This window comes from Trachypithecus francoisi, unplaced genomic scaffold (genome assembly GCF_009764315.1).
Source record: "Trachypithecus francoisi isolate TF-2019V2 unplaced genomic scaffold, Tfra_2.0 Contig01440, whole genome shotgun sequence".
Lineage (NCBI taxonomy): Eukaryota > Metazoa > Chordata > Mammalia > Primates > Cercopithecidae > Trachypithecus > Trachypithecus francoisi.
Window position 1 is genome coordinate 25,934,083 of NW_022681431.1, and position 18,103 is coordinate 25,952,185.

The window sequence follows — 18,103 nt, forward strand, 5'->3', positions numbered from 1 at the left end:
AGACAGGAGAACTGCTTGAACATGGGAGGCAGAGGTTGCAGTGAGCCAAGATCTCTCCATTGCACTCCAGCCTGGGTGACAGAGCGAGACTCCACCTCAAAAAATAAATAAATAAATAAATAAATAACAAAAAATAAAAATAAATGGCCGGGCGCGGTGGCCCACGCCTGTAATCCTAGCACTTTGGAAGGCCAAGGCGGGCAGATCACCTGAGATTAGGAGTTCGAGGGCAGTCTGGCCAACATACTGAAACCCTGTCTCTACAAAAAATACAAAAATTAGCCAGGTATGGTGGCACGCTCCTGTAGTCCCACCTACTTAGGAGGCTGAGGCAGGAGAATCGCTTGAACCCAGGAGGTGGAGGTTGCAATGAGCTGAGATTGCACCACTGCACTCCAGCCTGGGTGACAGAGCAAGACTCTGTCTCAAAAAAAAAAAAAAGAAAGAAAAAGAAAAAGAAAAATGGCCAACTCCCTTGTCTTGGTTCACCTCTGTTGCTCAGTCTACACTTCAGGGCCCATTCCCCAACCAGGCGAAGCCTAGACTTGACCTGAGGCCACATCCTTGCTTGGTTCCTTCCCCTTCACAATCCTGCTTCCCTCACTCCCTTCCAGGTTCTTCCCTAAGTCACATGCCCCGGAACCCCTGTCTCAGGCTATGCTTCCAGGGAACATGTTTTGAGGCAAATGATTATGAAAGTAGTCCATATTATTGTAGAAAACTCAAAGGCATCAAAAAATTATAATGAAGCACACAAATTCCCTACAACCAATCCATAACCTCAGTCCGAATGCACCTCCATCTGGTTTCTGTTCTTTGACACTTGTATTTTAAGGTAATTGCTATCAACGTTTATGTGTCATTTTCATCATACTTTCTTCACTTAACATTTCAGCTGTGATGATTTTATTGTGTGCCAATGAGAACCTTTTATGCTGCAGGTAATTGAAAAAAGACCTAGTCCAAACCAGCTTGAGCAACAGAGAGAATGTATTGGCACCTAACTGGGCAGGCCAGGGTACATCTGACTTCAGTCGAAGTTCAGTCCAGAGGGACACAGTTATCATCAGGGCCCCAGCTTCATTCTCTGGCGTCCCCTTGGCTCTGCCGTCCTGGATGCTTCAGGCTGGTTCTCTGGCTGACTATGGGTGTGTAAACAAAAGTGGATGGGGCTGGGCACGGTGGCTCACGCCTGTAATCCCAAAACTTTGGGAGGCTGAGGTGGGCAGATCACCTGAGGTCATGAGTTTGAGACCAGTCTGGCCAACGTGGTGAAGCCCCGTCTCTACTAAAAATACAAAAATTAGCCGGGCATGATGTCCTGTGCCTGTAATCCCAGCTACTCAGGAGGCCGAGGCAGGAGAACCGCTTGAATCAGGGAGACAGAGGTTGCAATTAGCCAAGATTGAGCCATTGCACTCCAGCCTGGATAACAAGAGCGAAATTCCATCTCAAAAAAAAAAAGAAAAAAGCTTTGGATGATGGATGGGATGCGGCACATGAGCAAAATGATACACACTTAAGGAAATCTACATGTCAGTTTTGTTTGCAAATAAACCAAATTTCAATTACTGAAAGAATGTTTAAATTAATAGTGATATCCATACAACAGAATTCTCGGCAGCCCCCTTTTTCTAAAAAAAATTTTTTTGCAGAGGTAGGATCTTGCTGTGTTGCCCAGGCTGGTCTCAAACTCCTGGCCTTACGTGATCCTCCCACCTCAGCCTCCCCATCTGCTAGGATTACAGGCACTTGAGATCCTGTCTCTACCAAAATACAAAAATTAGGCCAGGCACAGTGACTCACACCTATAATCCCAGCACTTTGGGAGGCAGAGGTGGGCAGATCACTTGAGGTCAGGAGTTTGAGACCAGCCTGGTCAATATGGTGAAACCTCCTGTCTACTAAAAATGCAAAAATTAGCTGGGTGTGGTAGCAGGCACCTGTAATTCCAGCTACTACAAAGGCTGAGGCAGGAGAATCGCTTGAACCTGGGAGACAGAAGTTGCAGTAAGCCCAGATAGCACCACTGCACTCCAGCCTGGGTGACAGAGCAAGACTCTGTCTCAAAACAAAAAGAAGTTTAGAGGGGCCGTGGTATTTGAGATTTTTCCTTTCTAAAACGTTTACTTTTCCTTTCCTGAATTCCCTGGGCCCTCTGTCGTTTCTCCTTGGCTTCAGTTGAGTCCCTCGCCCATCCCTAATCTTATCACGGCTGAGAATGGAATATTCGGTCAGTTTAAACCAACCACCTAGAGCCTAGGGTGGTGTCCAGCCGAGAAAGATTCCCCCTGAGATTCCAGGTGCTTTTAGGAATGGGAGAGGGGAGAAGAGATCCTGGAAAGACAGTCAGCAGTGTTTGCTGCATCATTCATTACAGATCATTATTATTATTGTTGTTATTGAGACAGGATGTCACTCTGTCACCCAGGCTAGAGTGCTGTGGCAAGACCAAGGCTCACTGAAGCCTCAAACTTCCCAGGATCAAGCCTCAGCCTCTGGAATAGCTAGGACTGCATGTACGCACCATCAGGCCCAGCTAATTTTTCTAATTTTTGGTAGAGATGGTGTTTCACTATATTGCCCAGGTTGTCTCAAACTCCTGGGCTCAAGTGATCCTCTTGCCTCCGAGTCCCAAAATGCTGGGATTAGATGTTAGCCATTAAGCCTGGCCTCCATATTCTTTTTTGTTGTTGTTTGCTTGTTTGGTTTTTGAGACAGAGTCTCACTCTCTCACCCAGGCTGGAGTGCAGTGGTGCCATCTCAGCTCAGTGCAACCTCTGCCTCTCGGGTTCAAGTGATTCTCCTGCCTCAGCCTCCTGAGTAGCTGGGATTACAGGCGCCCACCACCACAGCCAGCTAATTTTTGTATTTTTAGAAGAGACAGGGTTTCACCATGTTGGCCAGGCTTGTCTTGAACTCCTGACCTCAAGTGATCCACCCACCTCGGCCTCCCAAAGTGCTAGGATTACAGGCATAAGCCATGGTGCCCAGCCCATTAAATTCTTAAAGACCATCTTTTAATAGCTATTTTTTTTGTCTGTTGGCCTCATACTTTCAAACCTGGTAAAAATTCCAGGGTCCCCAGTACTGTCCCAGCAGTGAGGGGAACAGAGGCTTTTCTCTGGACAACTGCAGGCTATGTGGAGTGCCCAGGGCTGGGGAGTGGGAGTGGGAGGAGAGGAGAGGTAAATGGAGAGGGAAGTTGGCTCATGCCAGAGGCTCTGCCTGGTAGCTGGCCAGCCAATAAAAGGGGATGACATGCTTGTGGCCCCAAGTTCCCATCTCTCATCAGTCCAACCTCTTTTATAAGGATACTAATCCCATTCATGAAGGTGGAGCCTTCAAGACTTAATCACTTTCCAAAAAGCCCGACCTCTTAACACTCTCATATTGGGTATTAGGTTTCAGTATACACACTTGAGAGAACACCAGCATTCAGATCAGTGCTTGCTCTGAGAAGAGACATGCGACTCAAGCCTGGCCTTTCGGAGTACTTTCCTGGGATTTTCTGTTGGAGTTGGAAGAGAAAAAGCACCCATCATTACTCTCCAGTCATAGAACTATAAAGAAATGATCCTAAAGCTTCCAGAAGCTACTGGTCTCTAACATGCAAGAAACTCAGAAAAAATGACACCAACTGTATGCAGATGCAGAGGGAAGTTGGAAAGAACGTTCATTGAGTCAAGCCTCTAATTCCTCTCAGTATCAGTTTGGATTCTTGGTTGCAAGCAACAGAAACTAATTCTGGCTGAGTCCAAGAGGAATTTCTTGAAAGGATATCAGGTGGCTCTTGTAACTGACAGGGAGGCTGGAGATTTCAGCACAGAGCACCACCAAGACCAAACCACAGAAGGAAGTTGGTGATGGCCAGGCATGGCGGCTCACGCCTGTAATTCCAGAACTTTGGAAGGCCAAGGCACGTGGATCACCTGAGGTCAGGAGTTCGAGACCATTCTGGCCAACATGGTGAAACCCTGTCTCTACTAAAAAAAAATTTAAAAAGAAAAAAGAGGCCGGGCACAGTGGCTCAAGCCTGTAATCCCAGCACTTTGGGAGGCCGAGACAGGCGGATCACGAGGTCAGGAGATCGAGACCATCCTGGCTAACACGGTGAAACCCTGTCTCTACTAAAAAATACAAAAAACTAGCTGGGCGCGGTGGCGGGCACCTGTAGTCCCAGCTACTCGGAGGCTGAGGCAGGAGAATGGCGTAAACCCGGGAGGCGGAGCTTGCAGTGAGCTGAGATCCGGCCACTGCACTCCAGCCTGGGCGACAGAGCGAGAATCCGTCTCAAAAAAAAAGAAAAAAGAAAAAAATTAGCTGAGCATGGTGGCACATGCCTGTAATCCCAGCTACTTGGGAGGCTGATGCAGGAGGATCACTTGAACCCAGGAGGCGGAGGTTGCAGTGAGCTGAAGTCATGCCATTGCATTCCAGCCTGAGCAACAAGAGTGAAACTCAGTCTCAAGGCCGGGTGCGGTGGCTCACACCTGTAATCCCAGCACTTTGAGAGGCCAAGGAGGGCGGATCACAAGGTCAGGAGTTCGAGATCAGCCTGGCCAACATGGTGAAACCCCGTCTCTACTAAATTAGAAATATAAAAATTAGCCGGGTGTGGTGGTACACTCCTGTAATCCCAGCTACTCAGGAGGCTGAGGCAGGAGAATCGCTTGAACCCAGGAGGCAGAGGTTGCCGTTGCCGTGAGCTGAGATTCTCAAGTACTGCCTCCAGCCTGGGCGACAGAGTGAGACTCTATCTCAAAAAAAAAAAAAAAAAAAAAAGTTGAATGATGGAAGTTGGCAAGGAGGATCCCACTGCCAAACACCAGAGGATGTTGTGACTGGCTCCACCCTCACCTTCCTCTGACGCCCTTGCTGCCCCGCAGGTCCTAGAGAGCTATGAAACCTCGCCCACCGAGGCTGCTGCTCTGGGAAAAGATTCTCCAACCTCCTTACTTTACTTCACTGGCCCCAGGCTGAGATCAGGGAGTCTGCATCTGATTGACTGAGCCTCCTCATATGACCCATGCCCCGCCCATGCCCTCCCTAAGGCATAGCCAGAGTGAAGGTCTGGTCTTTTCAGCCTCCATGGTGGGAGGTGGGCTCTAACAACCACCAACACTCAGAAAATGAAGAATTTCCCAGGTTTTAGAAGGTGGTTCACAGACCAGGCAGCCAAAAAAGACCAAATTTCAGAATTAGGTCCCACCTTTCCCTCTCTCAAATAACCAGCACTTCCTCCCGGTGCTGTCAGCTGCTGATCTTATTTCTGAGACAATAAAAGCAATCAGAAGAGACTTTATTTTTATTTTTATTTTTTTTACAAGGTCTGGCTCTATCGCCTAGGATGGAGTTCAGTGGCACAATCTCGGTTCACTGCAACATCCTTCTCCCTGGCTTAAGGGATTCACCTACCTCAGCCTCCCAAAGTGCTGGGATTACAGGCGTGAGCCGCAGAGCCTGGCCAACCAGAAGAGATGTCCACAGGCTGCCATCATAGCTATCTGTCTGCTCACACAGGTGTCCACCTACTCTGCCTTTTCCCTCAAAACAATGGATGAGTGCCCTGTGCCCCTATCTCAGTCCAGCCTCTCCCCTGGTCCCCTAGGTCCCAGCCCTGCTGCTCACAGCCTGCATTCCTCCTGCAGTTGTCCTTCCTTTCCTATATAATTAATTCCCCCCTCTACTAGAACATTCTCTTGGCATAAACAGGCAGCTAAACCCCCATCTTAAAAACAAACAACATTCCCTTGACCTCACATCCTCCAGCTGTTAGCCCATGTATCTATCAAGCAAGAGTTCACTAAGGAAGCAGAGGTGCTGTGAGTGATGTAGGTATTAGGGGATCTGACCTCACACAATCAGGGGAGGGGCTGGGGAAGTGAAGACCCAGAGATGGAAGCTGCAGAATCAGAGACAATCACTAATCAGGCTCCTGAAAGAACCAACCTGGGTGGGCATCTCTGCGCTTGCAGGGAAATCTGAGGAGCCATATGCATGCAGCTGCAGAAGTGGGACCATGTAGAGAGGTCTAAGGGTAGATGTGGCTTCTTTTTTTTTTTTTTTTTTGAGATGGAGTCTCACTCTGTTGCCCAGGCTCGAGTGCAGTGGTGTGATCTTGGCTCACTGCAACCTCCACTTCCTGGGTTCAAGCAATTCTCCTGCCTCAGCCTCCTAGATAGCTGGGATTACAGGCGCCCACCACCACACCTGGATAATTTTTTTGTTTTGTTTTGTTTTGTTTTGACAGAGTTTCTCTTGTTGCCCAGGCTGGAGTGCAATGGCATGATCTCAGCTCACTGCAACCTCCGCCTCCCAGGTTCAAGCGATTCTCCTACCTCAGCCTCCTGAGTAGCTCGGATTATAGGCATGCACCACCACACCAGCTAATTTTGTATATTTTTAGTAGAGATGAGTGTTCTCCATGTTGGTCAACCTGGTCTCGAACTCCCAGCCTCAGGTGATCTGCCTGCCTCGGCCTCCCAAAGTGCAGGGATTACAGGCATAAGCCACCACGCCCAGCCTAATTTCTGTATTTTTTTTTACTAGAGATAGGGTATTGCCATGTTGGCCAGGCTGGTCTCAAACTCCTGACTTCAAGTGATCCACCTGCCTTGGCCTCCCAAAGTGCTGGGATTACAAGCGTGAGCCACCGCACCAGGCCAAAAGGTGTGGCTTCTGTATAGCTACTGCCTCTGTGTGTTGCAGCTAGGTGTGTTTTGATGGGCCCAGGTCCTCCAGTGCTGTACAGGGCCAACAGTCCGGAAACAGAGCTAAATGTGGGTGGAGGAGAGTCTAAAGCAAGTGGGGGCCTCCAACTACTTTTGCTTCTGTGTCTCACCCTGTGTCTCAGACATTAAGTTTGCTGCTGCACTTCCACTTCCCAGAGATTGGGTATGTTCCTCTTTTGTCCAATTCTAACCCAGACTCTAACAAGGATTCTGGGAAACAGAGTCCCCAGATAAACCGAAAGAACCAAATATGTTCCTCTTTTGTCCAACTTTAACCCAGAATCTAACAAGCATTCTGGGAAACAGTCCCCAGACAAACCAAAATAACAACATGGTGATCAGCCACATCATGCTTCTCTGCTCCTTTTCAGAAAGACAGCAAACGGAAGCACGTTTTGTACTGTATCTCCACTTCTTCCCCTCCCGTATTCTGCTGGGCTCAATCTGCTATAATTTGGATGTTTGTCCAAATCTCATGTTAAAATTTGATCCCTGATGTGGTTTGGCTGTGTCCTCACCCAAATCTCATCTTGAATTATAGCTCCCACAATTCCCATGTGTCATGTGTGTCATGGGAGAGACCCAGCGGGAGGTAGTTGAATCGTGGGAGCAGGTCTTTCCCGTGCTGTTCTCATAATAGCGAGTAAGTCTCATGAGATCTGATGGTTTTATAAGGAGGAGTTCCCCTGCACAAGTTCTCTCTCCTGTCTACCACCCTGTAAGACACACCTTTTGCCTTCCGCCATGTCTGTGAGGCCTCCCCAGCCACATGGAACTGAGTCCATTAAACCCCTTTTTCTTCCCAGTCTTAGGTACGTCTTTATCAGCAGTGTGAAAATGGACTAATACAATCCCTAATGTCGGAGGTGGGGCCTAATGGGAGGTCTTTGGGTCTTGGGAACAGATCATTCGTGGACGTCTTGGTGCCTTCCTCACAGTGGTGAGTGAGCTCTCACTCTTATTAGTTCCTGTGAGAACTGGTTGTTGATAAGTTGGTGCAAAAGTAATTGCAGGTTTTGCCATTAAAAAAACAAGATAGCAAAAAAACGCAATTACTTTTGCACCAACCTATGGAAAGAGCCAGGCAGCTTTCCCTCCTATGCTCTCTCTTGCTTCCTCTCTCGCCCTGTGATCTCTGCACACACCAGCTCCCCTTCACCTTCTGCCATGAGTGGGAGAAGCAGCCTGGACTTTCCCCAGATGTCCAGTCTTCTAGCCTGCAGAATTGTGAGCCAAATAAACCTGTTTTCTTTATAAATTACCCAGCCTCAGGTGTGCCTTTATGGCAACACTAAATAGACTCAGATCCAATCTGATGAGCATTTCATCACCACCACATCAACAGAGCTGGTCTCACTGAGATCACAAATGCCAGAACTTCATGCTGCCAAATTCAGTTATGTGCTCTCAGTCCTCTTCTGATCTGATGCTTCCACATTATCTAATACAACTGACCACTTCCTCCTTAAAACATTTTCTTCCGGTGGCATCCAGGACACCATTTCCCTTTGGTTCACCTATTGCCTCACTGCTGCTGCTTCTCAGTTGGCTTTGCTGGTTTCTTCGATTCCTAACCTCTAAATGTTGGAATGCTCCAGGACCCTGTCCTCTGAATTCTTCTGTTCTCTGCCTATGGTCACCATGCAGATGATCTTACCTACTTTCATGAGCTTAAATACCCTTATCTCAGATATATGTATCCAGCCCCAACTTTTCTCCTGACCTACACACTTGAAAATCCAGTGCCTATTTGATATTCCAACAAATAACTAATCATTAATAGACTTCTAAAATGCATTATGTCCATGGCTGAGTGCAGTGGCTCGCACCTGTAATCCCAGCATATTGGGAGGCCAAGGCAGGCAGATCACATGAGGCCAGGAGTTTGAGACCAGCCTGGTCAACATGGTGAAACCCCATCTCCACTAAAAATAAAAAATTAACCAGGGGTGGTGGTGGGCATCTGTAATCCTAGCTACCTGGGAGGCTGAGGCAAGTGAATTGTCTGAAGCTGGGAGGCAGACGTTGCAGTGAGCTGAGATAGTGCCACTGCACTCCAGCCTGGGCGACAGAGCAAGACTCCATCTAAAAATAAAGTAAACTAAAATGCACCGTGTTAAAAAATTGGCTGGGCACAGTGGCTCACACCTGTAATCCAAGAACTTTGGGAGGCTGAGGTGGGAGGATCACTTGAGCCCAAGAGTTTGAGACCAGCCTGGGCAATGTAGTGGGACCCTATCTCTACAAAAAATTAAAATAAATGTTTTAATGTACTGTGTCTGAAAACTAACTCATAGTTTCATATCCCCTACCAACCTGCTCTTACCACATTTTCCCCACTTTTGTAAATGACAAGTTCACTCTGTCATGTGCTCAGGCCAAAAATCTTGGGCTCATCCCCTAACTTCTCTTTTTTTCTCTTAAACCCTGCATCCAAGCCATTGGCAAACCCTGTCAGTTTCACCTTGTAACATAATTAGAATTTGTTCGTTCAACAAAAACTTATTGAGGCTGGGCTCAGTGGCTCACGCCTGTAATCCCACAAGTGTGCAAGGCCAAGGCAGACAGAGGCTTGAGTCCAGGAGTTTGAGAACAGCCTGGCAACATGGCGAAACCTCGTCTCTACAAAAATTGCAAAAGTAAGCCAGGCATGGTGGCACATGCCTGTAGTCTCAGCTACTCCAGAGGCTGACATGGGAGGATCAACTGAGCCCTTGGAGGTCGAGGCTGCTGTGAGCCATGATTACACTGCACTCCAGCCTGGAAGACAGAGTGGGCCCCTGCCTCAAAAAACAAACAAACAAACAAACAAAAACAGTATTGCTGGGGTGGACAGATGAGCAGAAGGTACCATCTGTGTTTGAATGGATGACAGAGGGTACAATGCGTGAAGGTACAGAGACAAAAAAAATGAGAATTTTTTTAGTGCATTTAAGTGTGGTTGGAATAAAAGCATATTGAGGGAGTGGTGGGAAATCAAGTTAGGGAAGTAAGCTCTGCCCATAAAATGATAGGCCTTTTAAGGGCCTATCTGACTCTTACCCCAAAACCTTTAGGACACCACTGGATGATTTTGAGAAAGGGAATGACATGATCAGATTTATGTTTCAGAAAAATTCTCTGGGGGCTTGTGGAGGGGAGCCAGAATTAGGCAAGAAGGCCAAGTGGAGACTATTTTAGTTAATTCAGTTAAGAAGCGGTGGCTCAAGCCTGTAATCCCAGCACTTTGGGAGGCCGAGACGGGCGGATCACGAGGTCAGGAGATCGAGACCATCCTGGCTAACACTGTGAAACCCCGTCTCTACTAAAAAATACAAAAAATCAGCCGGGCGAGGTGGCGGGCGCCTGTAGTCCCAGCTACTGGGGAGGCTGAGGCAGGAGAATGGCGTAAACCCGGGAGGCGGAGCTTGCAGTGAGCTGAGATCTGGCCACTGCACTCCAGCCTGGGCGACAGAGCGAGACTCCGTCTCAAAAAAAAAAAAAAAAAAAAAAGAAGCGATGAAGGCCTGAGCTAAGGCAATGGCCAAGGGATGGAATTGCCAGATGTCTTCCATAAAAATACCAGGCAGTGGACCAAGCCTGGGGGGAGATGCTGGCAGGCAGGGCTGCTTTTGAAAAATATCTGCTTAAACAATATCTTGTGTATTAACAACATCCACTCTTTTTGTACAACTTTAATCCTTTTTTTTTTTTTTTTTAAGACAGAGTCTTGCTCTGTCACCCAGGCTGGAGTACAGTGGTACAATTTCAACTCACTGCAACCTCTGCCTCCCGTGTTCAAGCAATTCTCCTGCCTCAGCCTCCTGAGTAGCTGGGACTATAGGTGCGTGTCACCATGCCTGGCTAATTTTTGTATTTTTTGCAGAGATGGGGTTTCTCCATGTTGGCCAGGCTTGTCTCAAATTCCTGACCTCAAGTGATCCACCCGCCTTGGCCTTCCAAAGTGCTGAGATTACAGGCATGAGCCACCGCACCCGGCCTATACCTCATTTTTTTTTTTTTTAAAGAAACAGATTTTTTTTTTCATGACAACAACTTGCAAGGAATAATAAAGAAAAACAAAGGCAACGTTTTAAAAAAATATTTCATTGTATAACATAGGAAGCTCCTATACCAGACCACTCCAGTCAATACTAGATAGTCACCAACCTCACCAACTGCGTGGTCTTGAAAATGGCTTAGGATAAGAACTACAGTTTGCTCTTAAGACTGAGCAAAGAAAATGAGAAGGTGTCACACCTGGCTGCTGAGTCTTGAGGGAGCTGGAGCACTAAAGTTTGCCATCAGCCCCATATGTTTTTCCCTCCCCCAAAATGGTAGGAATTTCTCAGCCAGGCACGGAGGCTTATGCCTGTAATCCCAGCACTTTGGGAGGCCGAGGCAGGTGGATCACCTGAGGTCAGGAGTTTGAGACCAGCCTGGCCAACATGGTAAAACCCTGTCTCTACTAAAAATACAAAAATTAGCCGGGCATGGTAGTGGGCACCTGTAATCCCAGCTACTTGGGAGGCTGAGGCAGGAGAATTGCTTGAATCCGGGAGGCAGAGGTTGCAGTGAGCCAAGATCGTACCACTGTACCCCAGTCTGGGCAACAGAGTGAGACTGTCACACACACAAAAAAAGATGGTAGGAATTTCTCCACTAGAAAAGCAGCTGCTTCTGCTTCCCTCATTCCTCCAGCACCCCTCCTTGTGACTCTGGGAGAGTGTTCCAATGTCAATTAGATTCAGACTCAGGCCCAAGGGGAGGCCCCAGAAGGACAGGCTTGGTCAAGTGATCCATGACTGGAAGAGAAACCAGAGACTGTGTGGGTGGCACTGACTGTTGCAGAGCTCTCCCATTCCCATTCCTCTCCACTGGGAAGAAGTGGCCCGTCTCCACTCCCTTCTGGAAATATCCACAGTGGAGGCCAGGTTTCATCTTGTTTCTTGATAAAGAGATTTTGAAACCACGTATGCTGTGCTGTGCCTCTGAGTTATAAAGTGTGGCTCCTCACTGGCAACTCAGAAATGAAACTGTGATAAATGAGTTCTGAACCTCTAGCTCCTAAATTTATGCTTCTTTCTTTCTTTCTTTCTTTTCTTTTCTTTTTTTTTTTTTTTTTTGATACAAGGTCTTGCTCTGTCACCCAGGCTGGAGTGCAGTGTCTTTATCACAGCTTACTGCAGCCTTGACCTCCCAGGCCCAAACAATCCTCCCACCTCAGCCTTCCCAGTAGCTTAGACTACAGGCACACGCCACCACACCTGGCTAATATTGTAGAGACTTGGTCTCAGTATGTTGCCCAGGCTGGTCGCAAACTCCTGGCCTCAAGCAATCCTCCCATCTCAGTCTCCCAAAGCACTAGGATTACAGGCATAAACCACTACACCTGGCCTTAAATTACTTAAAAAGTGTATATGGACCAAGGAATCTTGGGATCGCTGGTTGATCTCTCAGGAGCAAACGATGGACACACAGAGGTCCTGTTCCTGGAACATGAAAAAAAAAGCACTGTCAGAGAAGGACTGCTAGAAACAGCAGCCTCAGGCAGAATTGTGTAGTGTAGTAAGTGTGTGTTCATTTTCTGTTGTGTGTGACAAAGTACTACAAACTCAGCAGCTTAGAATAACACATTTATTTTCTCACAGTTCCCATGTGTCTGGAGTTCAGGTATGGTTTAGCTGGGTCTTCTACTCAGGGTCCCCAGGCTGCAATCAAGATGTTGGTTAGGGCTATGGTCTCACCTGAGGCTCAGTGTCCTCCTAGTTCCTGTGGTTGTTGGCAGCATCCCCCTCACCTTTTTTTTTTTTGAGACAATCACCCAGGCTAGAGTGCAGTGGCATGATCTCAGCTCACTGCAACCTTCACCTCCCAAGTTCATGTGATTCTCCTACCTCAGCCTCCCAAGTAGCTGGGATTACAGGCACCTGCCACCACACCCAGCTAGTTTTTGTTTGTTTGTTTGTTTGTTTGTTTTTATATTTTTAGTAGACATGGAGTTTAATCATGTTGCCCAGGCTGGTCTCGAACTCCTGGCCTCAAGTGTCTGCCCACCTTGGCCTCCCAAAGTTCTGGGATTACAGGTGTGGCCCATTGCGCCTGGCCAGAATTCATTTTCTTACAGTTATAGAATTCTCAGTGGCTAGCTTCCTCTATGCCAGTAGGAGTATATCTCTGTTTCTGAGCTCTAGACCCTTTTTTAAAATAAATAACTCACCTTATTAAGTCAGGCCTACCCAGTATAATCTCCCTCTTTATTGGCTTAAAATTAACTGGTTAGGGACCGTAATTACATCTTCAAAATCCCTTCCTGGCCAAGCATGGTAGCTCACACCTGTAATCCCAACACTTTGGGAGGCCAAGGCGGGTGGATCATGAGGTCAGGAGATTGAGACCATCCTGGCCAACATGGTGAAACCCCATCTCTACTAAAAATACAAAAAAATTATCCAGGCATGGTGGTGGGCACCTGTAGTCCCAGCTACTCAGGAGGCTGAGGTGGGGAGAATGGCGTGAATCCAGGAGGTGGAGCTTGCAGTGAGCTGAGATCGCACCACTGCACTCCAGCCTGGGCGACTAGGAGGCTGAGGCGGGGAGAATGGCGTGAATCCAGGAAGTGGAGCTTGCAGTGAGCTGAGATCGCACCACTGCACTCCAGCCTGGGTGACAGAGCAAGACTCCATCTCAAAAAAAAAAAAAAAAAAAAAAACCTTCCTTTCTGCCATGTGTCATAGTCCAAGAGTAGCATCCCATCACCTTTGCCATATTCTACTGGTTGGAAGCAAGGTATGGGCCCCACCCACGGTCATTAGAGGTCACTGGGGGTCATCTCAGAATTGTGCTTATCACAGAGTCCAAGAGCTTCTGGAGAAAACAGCCTTTCCCTGGTGGGGTGGCAGTGATTGGAGTGGATGCTAAACTTATGGAAACAGAACTCCTAGTTAACGGGCTCACAAGTGTCTCTCACTGTAGTGGGTGAGGTTTGTTCACCTGGAACCTCAGAATGTAACTTTATTTGAAAGAAAGGTCTTTGAAGATGTAATTAAGGTGAGGATCTTGAGATGAGATCATACTGGACTAGGACAGGCCCCAAATCCAATGAGAGGTGTCTTTATAGGAGACAGAAAGGGCTGGGCACCATGGCTCACACCTATAATACCAGCACTTTGAGAGGCTGAGGCAAGAGGATTGCTTGGAGTCAGGAGCTCAAATCCAGCCTGGGCAACATAGCGAGACTCTCTGTCTATAAAAATAAAAAGATTAGCCAGGTGTGATGGCATGGGCATATAGTCACAGCTACTCAGGAGGCTGAAGTAGGAGGATTGCTTGAGCCCAGGAGGTTGCAGCTGCAGTAAGCTACGATTGTACCACTGCACTCCAGCCTGGGTGACAAAGTGAGACCCCATCTCAAAAACAAAAACAAAAACAAACTTTGGGAGGCCGAGGGGGGCAGATCACCTGAGGTCAGGAGTTTGAGACAGCCTGGGCAAAGTAAAAGTCCATCTCTAGTAAAGATACAGAAATTAGCCGGGTGTGGTGGCATGCGCCTGTAATCCCAGCTACTTGGGAGGCTGAGACATGAGAGTCGCTTGAACCTGAGAGGTGGAGGTTGTGGTGAGCCAAGATTGCGCCACTGCGTTCCAGCCTGGGCAACAGAGCAAGACTCTGTCACCAAAAAAAAAAAAAGAGAGAGAGAGAGAGACAGAAAGGAGAAGACACATAGCGACACTGGGAAAGCCACACAAATTGAAGATACAGGTGGCGACTGGAGTGACATGTCTATAAACCCAGGAATGCCAAGAACTGCCAGGGCCACCAGAAGCTAGGAGCCACCAGGGGGCATGGAGCAGATTTTCCCCTAGGAACCTCCAGGAGGAAGGAGGAACTAGCTCTGCCAAAACCTTCATTTCAAACTTCTGGCCTCCAGAACTGTGAGGGAATACATTTCTGTCGTTTTAATCCACCAAGGTTGCAGTAATTTGTTTTGGCAGTCTCAGGAAGCTAATATACTTATTGATAATTATCCCCATAAGAATCAATGTCAAGGAGATGGACTTGGTGGTCTCAGGTGCAACAAGAACTCAGACTCTAGAGAGATGTCAGTTCTCACAGATCAGAGGTACCCTACGAGGTACCAGAGCAAGGCCGCTTTATGGCTAGATTAACCTAAGCTACATTCATTGCAGAACCCAGGAAGATGTCCATGCCTCTCCCCAGAGGTATAACCTATACACCCTAAAAAGGGTATAACCTTCCTTCCCACTCCTTGGCTGATATATTTGTTCAGGTCAGCTACTGTTAAAAAAAGAAAAGAAAAATGGCTAAAGTAACTGTGGCTTATACAAGATACAAGCTTATTCTAGTTTCTGTGTATGTGCATCTGTGTTTTTAGAGGCAAGGTCTTGCTCTGTTGCCCAGGCTAAAGTGCAGTAGTGCAATCATAGTTCACTGCAGCCTCCTGGGCTCAAGCCATCCTCCCACTTCAGCCTCCTGAGTAACTGGGACTACAGGCACATGCCACCAATACCTGGATACGTTTTTAAAAAGTTTTTGTAGACATGGGGTCTCCCTGTGCTGCCCAGGTTGATCTCAAACTCTTGGACTCAAGCAATCCTCCTACCTCAGCTTCCCAAAGCCCTGGGATTACAAGTGTGAGTCACTGTGCCCAGCCCTGTATGGTTTGGTTTGTGGAACTGGATATAAGGCCTCGAAAATGGGCATGGGATCTATGAGCTACCGTGCCTGGCCAGAAGTTTATTTCTCTTTCATGTAAATGTCTTAAACATAAGCAGTCCGGAGCCGAAATGGTGGCTCCACACTGCCAGAGACCCAGGCTCCTTCCATCTGGTTCTTCTGACATCCAAGACACATGATTGCTGTCTTGTGACCATAGGTGGCTACTGCAGTTCTCACTGTCATACTGGCATTCCAGCCAGTGCTGCACACTTCTGCTGGTAGCACTTAGTCACGTGGCCACGCGTATCTGCAAGTGAGGCTGCCAAGTGTTTTCCTTTTTTTTTTTTTTCTGAGATGGAGTCTCACTCTGTCACCCAGGCTAGAGTGCAGTGACACAATCTCAGCTCACTGCAACCTCCACCTCCCAGGTACAAGCGATTCTCCTGCCTCAGCCTCCTTAGTAGCTGGGACTACGGGTGAGTGCCACCACACCCTGCAAATGCTGCCAAGTGTTTTTAGCTAGGAGGCCATGTTTCCAGCTAAAACTTAAATTTTCTACTACTCAAGGAAGATGGGAAGAATAAAGAGTGGACAGCAACTTCTACTCCAGGGGACAGCAAACGCAAGGTCTTACTTGATAAACAATCCCTTTAATCAGGGCCCAGGGAGATGGGAGGAAAGCCCCAGCAATGGAAATCCAGGAATGGGAGCACCCCTGACACCCTCCTGGCTGGTGACAGGATGAAACAGAGCCTTAGAAATGTGGGTTTGGGCCAGACACAGTGGCTCAAGCCTATAATCCCAGCACTTTGGGAGGCCAAGGCAGGAGATTGCCTGAGGTCAGGAGCTCAAGACCAGCCCGGCCAACATGGTGAAACCCCATCTCTACTAAAAATACAAAAATTAGCTGGGCATGGTGGCACACACCTGTAGTCCCAGCTACTCGGGAGGCTGAGGCAGGAGAATTGCTTGAACCCAGGAGTCAGAGGTTGCAGTGAGCCAAAATCATGCCACTGCACTCCAGCCTGGGTGACAGAGTGAGAATCCATTTCGAAAAAAAAAAAAAAAGAAAGAAAGAAAAAAGAAAGAAAGAAAAAGAAATGGGGGTTTGAAGCAGCAGGAATAAGATAAGCTTGGAAAGGTCTGGAGCAATTGTGTCTCCCCCTTCCCCATCATACCCTCTGTTAGGGTTTGAATTATGTCTGTTTGAAAGTATGTTGAAGTCTTAACATCCAGAATGTGTGAATGTGACCCTATTTGGAAATGGGGTCTTTGCACATGTAACCAAGTTCAAATGAGGTCATGTTGGATTAGGTTGAGCCCTGATCCAATGGCTGATGTCCTTATAAGAGGAGAGAAATGTGGGCACAGACAGACAGGGGAAGGCCCTGTGAAGACGGGGGAGAAGTTAGAGTGATACAGCTCCAGCCAAACAATCCTAAGGATTGTCAGCAAACACCAGGATATGAGAAGAAGCAAGGAGGCATCCTCCCCTCCCGCCTCATCGGGAGCACAGCCCTGCTGACACCTTGATTTTGGACTGTTAGTCTCTAGCACCATGAGAGAATCAACTGCTCTTGTGTTAAGCCACCCAGTTTGCAATCATTTGTTATGGCAGCCCTAGCAAAGTATATGCCACCTTCTCTCCTCTTTCTGGTTCCTTAGGGCCCCATTCTCATGAACCCCCTACTACAACAGACCATAACGTCCTGAGATCCAGAGGTACCTTCTGTTCTAAATCTTCTCATTCTTTTTTTTTTTTTTTTTTTTGAGAGTGCAGTGGTGCAATCTCTGCTTACTGCCTCCCCAGGTTCAGGTGATTCTCCTGCCTCAGCCTCCCAAGCAGCTGTGATTACAGGTGCCCACCACCACGCCCCGCTAACTTTTGTATTTTTAGTAGAGATGGGGTTTCACCATTTTGGCAGGGCTGGTCTTGAACTCCTGACCTCAGGTGATCCACCTGCCTCGGCCTCCCAAAGTGCTGGGATTACAGGCGTGAGCCACTGCACCTAGCCTACCCATTCTTAAAATTGTTCTCATTGTAAATGTTGCATTGGCAATGATGGGGTGATCCAGACCAGGAGCTAAATATCGGGCCAGACCAGGGTCTGAACATGGAAACAGAGCCAGAGGTGGACATGTAGAGAGACCAGGACAGAAAACCAAAGGAGTCAGTCTGAGATGAGTACAAACTTGCAGAAGAAAGACCAGGCAGGGCATGTCCACAAAGACCAAAGACAAGTGGGTCCAAGACCCAGGCTGTCAATAGAAACAGGACTATACAGGGAGCAAAACCAGGGCCAGGACCAGTGACTCATGCTCATAATCCCAGCACTTTGGGAGGCTGAGGCAGTAGGATCTCTTGAGCCCAGGAGTTCAAGACCAGCTTGGGCAACATAGAAATACCCAGTCTCCACAAAAAATAAAATTTAATTAGCTGGGCATAGTGGTGTAAGCCTGTAGTCCTGGCCACTTGGGAGGCTGAGATGAGAGGATCACTTGAGTAGGAGGCTGAGGCTGCAATGAGCCATGATTGTGCCCCTGAACTCTAGCCTGGGCGACAGAGCAAGACACTATAAGACAATGATCCCCAACCTTTTTGGCACAAGGGACCGGTTTGGTGGAAGGCAATTTTTCCACAGACAGGGGAGAAGGAGATGGTTTTGGGATAAAACTGTTCCACCTCAGATTATCAGGCATTAGATTCTTAG